Source organism: Thunnus thynnus, chromosome 15 (genome assembly GCF_963924715.1).
Source record: "Thunnus thynnus chromosome 15, fThuThy2.1, whole genome shotgun sequence".
In the NCBI taxonomy this organism is placed as follows: Eukaryota; Metazoa; Chordata; class Actinopteri; order Scombriformes; family Scombridae; genus Thunnus; species Thunnus thynnus.
Genome location: NC_089531.1, coordinates 29,259,420 through 29,266,837, shown reverse-complemented (window position 1 = coordinate 29,266,837; position 7,418 = coordinate 29,259,420). Strand labels below are relative to the sequence as shown.

General features: G+C 37.2%; 1 pseudogene; it reads right to left on the bottom strand.

The window, feature by feature from the left end:
• Positions 1-5,108: 5,108 nt before the first annotated feature.
• Positions 5,109-7,100, bottom strand: LOC137198420 (parkin coregulated gene protein homolog pseudogene; annotated as a pseudogene).
• Between the last annotated feature and the right edge of the window lie 318 nt (positions 7,101-7,418).

The window sequence follows — 7,418 nt, the reverse complement described above, 5'->3', positions numbered from 1 at the left end:
CCTGGTTTTCTGTGTAATATTACAATAAAGGTTAAACCCCCCCAAAAGCAGTGATGGTTATGACATTTTAATGACAGATATCTAAACCTAAAACATCAGACACACAAGGGATAATGTACAGCAAGCAGGTCATTATTGTGAAATGAACGCCGACTGAAAAGCTAGCAAAGCTATAAACGGAGCCATGTTTCTGTGTATATGTAGAAGTTTCTGCCTCCAATGATAGACTTGATGTGTTCTTAATAGTTTTTGGACAACAACGGGGATCTACAGCACAGAGGAATAAGATATATCAGGCTTTGGATTCACAATACTAGCCACAATAAAGCCATATCCTTTAAGTGTTATTAACATTCATTGAGCTTTATTTAAGTTACTGTTGGGTAGTAATGAAGTTGTGGACAAGTGCTGCTTCACTGTAAACTGGCCTGTAATGAAAGTAATTTCTGTCTGAAACATAGGAAATCAATGTAATGGGAAATGGTCAATGATGGACAGTAGACCTCTGTGTGATTTGTATGTAATGAGTGAAAATATGAGAGTGTCATCGTTTAAATCCTGCACTGTTGACTCAGAATGGAATTGTATAACATACAGTATGTAATGTGGAAAGTGTTGTTACCACCAACTCTGCAGTTTCCCTCAGCTCTACACTCTCACCAGCTCCCTAGTGTTTTAGCTTCTTTCAGCTAATTGTTTTGTTTTTCTGTCCCTTAAACTCTGCCCTCATTAGCCAAAGGACTCTGACAAACCCATTGTACACTACCTGCTCAGCACCAAACAGTAGACAAAGTTAGAGACTAGCTGGTGAACATAGTGGCGCATGTAGCAGCTAAAGAGACTGATATTTTTCTCAGGAGTTGGTGCATACCAAACCAGAGCTAAAAGGAGAAACACAACTGCAAATGAATGCTAATGCTAAGAATTTAATACTCTGTGTCCGCTAATTGTTCATCATAACTATATAAGTTTATAAAGAGACAAATTTGTTCAGTTTGTTCTGCTGTCCACAGATGCAAATGCAGCTGTAAATACTCTCTTTATATTAGATAAAGCTAAATGGGATATGATTACTCATTGTATGTGGGTCTAATGATGACATAGGAAAAGTTGATTATACTCTTGTCACATGTTTTATAAGATGATTAATGGGTCACCACTAGAGAAGTATTCACCAAAGCCATCAGGGTTCATTCTCTGGGGAGCCTGCACACTTCAGAAAATTTGGTAACACTTTATAATAATAGTAATAATTATTCATTAGTAAGTTATTTATAAGACATGAGCTAATCGTGAACAAAACAGTAATATACCTTTGGAAATGATTAATCAGTGCTATGGTAACATATCACAAATATATTGTAAGTCATCTATAAATCATTAATTATTATTAAACACATTAATGAACATTAATTAAATTAATAAACAATAATGCAACATTAATAAAGCAAAAATAAACAAAGCAACAGCTGACTCGAAGATATTTTACTTTACTCCAGTGATGTAACTCTCAACACTTCTGCTCTGCATTGGTTATGATGTTGTGGAAGTTTGGCGTGGCTACATTTTTCTGTTTTCACTGTTTGTTTCTGTGGTTCAAGATGCTAACACTGTAGCTGTGTAATGGGGAGGCTGTGACTCAGGAGGTAGAGCAGGTCGTCCACTGATTGGAAGATCGGCAGTTCGATCTCCGGCTCATTCAGTTGAAGTGTCCTTGGGCAAGATACTGAACCCCAAATTGTTGTGTGTGTGTGTGTGTGTGTGTGTGTGTGTGCTTGTGAATGATTAGAAACTCCTCCTGATGAGCAGGTTGGCAACTTGTATGGTAGCCCCTGTACCCACTCAGCATATGAATGTATGTGAGTGGGTGAGTGTGACTCGTAGTGTAAAAGCGCTTTGAGTGGTTGGAAGACTAGAACGGCGCTATACAAGTACAGTCCATTTACCATTTACCAAAGAAAACATTAGGGTTAGTGCTACCTCTGTGTTTGTCAAGATAAAACTACATTGCACAAACTATCTCTCATGGCCAGGTTTATTTTTGTCACAATTGCCACTAACAGTCTGCATTTACTGTCAGACATATCCTGATTGTTTTCATTTGTTTGTTCAAGGTCAAGGTCACTTTTATTGTCTTCCTCAGGAGAAATTTGTCTTGGACAAAGGGAATTGCCGCACTATCACAATGAGAACAATCTAAGAAAAAACACTATAAATAAGAACACACGTGCAGACCGTGGCCTAAGATAAAAAAATATCATTGAATTAGTACAAAAACCATTCACTAAAAAACTGCAGTCTAAGGCAAAAATATCTCAAGCATAAACACCTTAGTAAATAAATTCACATCTCACTTTACATGCTTACAAACAAGCACACAGACAGTGAAGAGCAGCAGTTATCTGAGTGCCTCACTGTCCTTCAAGAGTTGTCTGTTAATAAGTTTAACTGATAAATGAATGTTTATAACAATTGTACTTACACAAGGGCGCCCTGTACCTCCTGCCGCAGTTCATTAGCACATACTCAGAGTTCAACCCATGAGACAAGGCCAGAGACAGTATTCAACCCTGTCTCTTTGAAATTTATGATCAAATATGACTAAATTGCAACATTAAATACAATTAGCAGGAAACCTTATGCTGGTGGAAATATATTTTCTCTCAAGAAAATGAGAAAATGTTGTTTACTAATGTATTTGACAAGTTGTAAAAACGTTGATGTTGGAGGTATGAGTAAAATATGATTAAGACAAACTTCGAAAAATCCAAATCTATCTTTTAAAGTGTCATAAAATAAAGAAGATATGACATTTTAATTAGCAGTCTGCTTAACCTGCCTCTGCTGGTTATTGTTACTGTTAACAATAACCACTAATATCATTAACTGAGAGCAGTGTGTCATGCACACGTCACTAGTATTGAAGTGAAATGTGGCCCCATGTTGGAGGGATGAGCTCAGCTCAGCTGTGGATCTAGACAGCCAGCTCTCACAATATCCTCCATAAGAACCAACCCACACATGCAAGCTTTTCCACAGAGCTCGCGATCAACAGCTTTTCATACCGAATCCTGAAGAAACTGTATTTCACACCATAAAGTATCATTTGGATACACAAATGCAGATTGCAAGGTGTGTGTGTGTGACCTCAAAATAATTCAGATCAAAAGAACTGAAATCATCGTTGTGATAAACTTTTATTTATATGAATCTGGATGTGAGGGTAAAATTATAATATTAATATTATATTATTAGTAATAACAATGAAGGAAATTTCAATATAGTGCGATGTGTGTATGAGGCCGTGCCTACAAACTTTTATGGATATCTGTCAGCAGTTCAGGATTTTAGACAAAAGCTATTTATAAAAACGACCTGAAAATGTTGGTTTGACGCATACAGTCTTTAATCCTTTAATCAAGACTGATGTAATTCATATGTTGACTTTAAAGTTGGTTGAACAATACATTTTCCTCACTTTTTTACTGAGGCTTTACTCGGTTTACTTGTTTACACTTTAGATTAGGGAGATGCAAAAAAGTTTGTAAGAGCCTTGTGTACATGCATAAGCCTTTGTAACAGGTAAGAGTAATGTGAAAGTGATAGGTTAGACATTTATTGTCTACACTTTAGATTAGCAGGATGCAAAATCACTTGTAAATGACTCATAAATGATTCAGTCATACATTTACACATCATTTATGACCTATGAGGAACACTGATGATGGTATTTGGGGATTGTATAGAGCTGATACATATGGAGTCCCCAGCCTCTCTTCACCTGCATGAGGAGCTATACTGGCAGGTCACACCATGTACAGGTTCACATTATCCCACTCCCACAGACCCAAAACACTGCCACTTGTGTTCCACAAAGCACCTGGCCAATAAGATATACCTGGGCTATAGTGCTGCATTCAGCTACAGCTGCAATCCATACTGGAAACATGGGAATGCTAGGGACTGTAAATCTCTGTGGTGGTAGGTCTGTGTATTTGCCCTGATTGTAAATCATTTGTCCACATAATAAATTAATTATTTATAAATTATTTGACAATGTTTTGTTCATATAATATGACTGAATTCAACTGTTTTACTATTCATGTGCAAAACCTTTTTTGTAGACTTTTAAATTGGAAAAAAAATATACAGCAAAAGGATGTTCATATAATATAATAACATAATTTCTTATAATCGTTTTGAATGGCTCACAAGTGATTCATAATATATCAACAAATCATTAACCATTTATGTTGAAACTGCTCTGAAATGCAGTCGACAGTATGATGCTAGTCCACACCTGTGTCTAGCAGTCGGGACCTTGATTTCTGGGCATTTATTCATATTATGTGACAGTCTTTGTTTTAAGATGTTGTTGATGACAGCAGCTGTCAGCTTATAATGAAAACTTACCTTTCTGATCCCTACAGTATCAGTGTGTTCTGTCATTAGCTGCTTGGTTTTAGCTCATTTAAAGGGCTGTATCTTGACTAGCTGTCACATTAAGTTCCACAAGTGTGGTGAAGCAGAGCAGAGGGCTTGATTTCCCTATGGTGAGGACAATTTTACCTACAATAGAAGGCTCAAGTCATAGCATTAAACTGTTTGTGTGCTCCTGAGTCCATGCATTGCAGAAATTCTTCTTTTTAAATTAATAGTGCAACCACCAATGAGATGTTTCTTTTTCACACTGTACTGACATAACTAATACCTTTCCCACCAGAGACTTTTTGTTAAAAAAGTAAAAGTAATATTTATATGGTATTTATGATGATTGCACCAGAGAAAAACCCAGGGGATCACCAAAGTTGTAACACTTCAACCTGTGGGGATCATGAACATCTGTACTAAATTTCATTCCAATCCATCCAATAGCTGTCAAGACATTTCACTGAGATCCACAAATGCCAGCCTCATTCTGGTGCTAGTGAAAAGTCAGGGGATAACTATTCATGAACCAACCAAGCAACCAGTGTTGCCAAGCCTTGAGCCAGACTGCTAGCGTAACTAAAATGAATGTATAAAAAGAACTACTACCCCTCACTGTTCAACCACTTTACAGCTGAAAATCAGAACTTTAACCTTGTTTACTGTTTAATTACAATGTAACAAACTGCCCGTTATCTGTCCTGCTGACTTCAGATGGCTGCAGGAACTGAATCAATGTAAGGAGAAGGCTTTCAGACAGCCTAAACGAAGCTGTTACTAAATTAATAAATAATGCATAGAACCGAAATTGTTGAAATAGTATATAAAAAGTGACGTGTAGCATGATCTGTGGATTTCTTTTTATTTGATGTGTATGAATGTGTCCTTTCCTCTGTAGCGCTCAAACATCTCCAGAGTGTCCTGGATCAGGTCACCAATATTCTCTCTCTTCTGCTGGCTGTATTCAATGCCATCTCCACAGTTTATGTTCATGTTCTTGCAGATGTTGAAAATGGGGAGGATCTGTCTGTAGTAGGACACCAGAGCCTCTCCTTCCTTGTCTCCAGACATCACCGGATGCTGCAGGACTTTCAGGGTGGTGGCCATCACCTGACGGTTCCTCGTGTTCAGGGCAATCCTGATGGGGACAATGAGCTGGGGGATGATGGGCAAGATATTAAGGCCTCCATGCTCCAGCATGTCATGTACTCCTTGGCGGGCAAAGAACTCATAAGCCATCAAAGAACAGAGGCAGGTGGTGGTGGTAGTCCAGCTTCTCAATCTCCACCTTGAATACATTGCGGTTGCCTCCTGGGTTGTGCCAATGGCAGCTCTCCACGCTCATAGAATGAATGAAAGGTTGTTGGTTTTGAGGGGCACTCCCAAAAAATCCCTGCAGCCGGGGGACCCTCGACCATGGTGTTCTTCATGGTGGCCTTCATGGTGAAGCCTTGGGCTTTCAGCTCCTTGTTCCTCAAGATATCCAGGGGCCTTCTAAATAACGTGGCAAATTCAAACCAAAAATGAAGAGCAATGTCGCTAATTAATGCTTGTGTGACTCTTAAAGCTTGATGCCTGTTTTTTGTAATGGTTGCTATCATGAGCGTTAAGGTGTTCTTGTTTTCCTATGAAACCAGACATAAAAAGGTTGTTTAGGGACATCAAGGCATCCATGAACATTCAGAAGGCTTTATTTGAATCTTGTTGCTAAGCCTCGCCCCCTTTGTTACTGTTGCTATGCTGGCTAAGTTGGGTTTATTTTCTGTATCATAAGAACAAGCATGTACAGATAATCATAATACTGTTTGCATTGTACACTCAGAGGTGTTTCTAATATTTTGTCCATACCATTTATATGAATTAGGGTAGGCTAAATACTGGAAACACCTCTCAGTATAATCCAATATAGTTCAACAACAATACATACTGCAGCCTCCAAAATAACAACAAAAATAAATCAACACCTCTCTAAAAAAATTGAATTAAAACAAACTGATTATTATAACCTTTATGTATGTAGGATTAATTGCAGGGCTGCTGTATTATTCTGCATTACTTTTATCTAGGTGTACCTAATGAAAAGGCGATTATAATAAGGTAGAAAATGTTTTAAACATTACTAAGAAGTGATCAGGACTAATAAGAAATAAAACTAACTGAATAATTACAGATAAAATTAGGAATAAATAATTAGAATAAATAAAAATAAATAGAAGTCTGGGCTTATAACCCGGGATGACACAAAGTTAAAATGCCATATTCAGATAAGTAACTCATGCAATATGCTGTTTTGTTTTGTGCTCTACAGACTCAGTTTCTACATCACAACAGCTCCATTCTTTAATGACATGTGGACAGTATTTGGGAGCAACTTTAACTCATTAGGAGAGTAGCATCTGTGCTTAGTGAGGAACACCTTTTATTGGTGTGGTGTTGTCCAAGCTGTATGACAGTTGACTTCATAGTGAGCAGGCCATTTAAAATCATCTGCTGGGGTACACTTCCTGCTCAGCCATTCTCTTACAATGGCTCACAAGTGATTCATAATACATCAACAAATCATCAATTAACCATCTACTTATTATTTGTTGAATATTTCATGATTAACTTATCATTTATAGATACCTTACAGGATAATTTTGATATGTTAATGTAGCATTAATAATTACAAAGGCATATTAATATTTTGTTTATGACTAGTTCATCATTAACTGTCTTACTACTGACTTACCACTGATCATTATTATTTATTATCAAAAATGTTATGAAAAATAATTTTTCTGAGTTGTTAACAGCTCCACCAAATAGTGATTTTCCCCCTGTAATCTTTACTGTTTTTGTTTCAAAAATAAAAGAAGGAAATTCAAACATTTGGGACCTTTCATGTATGTTCATATGTCATGTTAATCTCTTCTTCACCACTTCTCCTCCAGCTATAACAAACCCAAACCATGTTTCACTCAGCCTTGAGTATAGCTCTATTCAGCTGC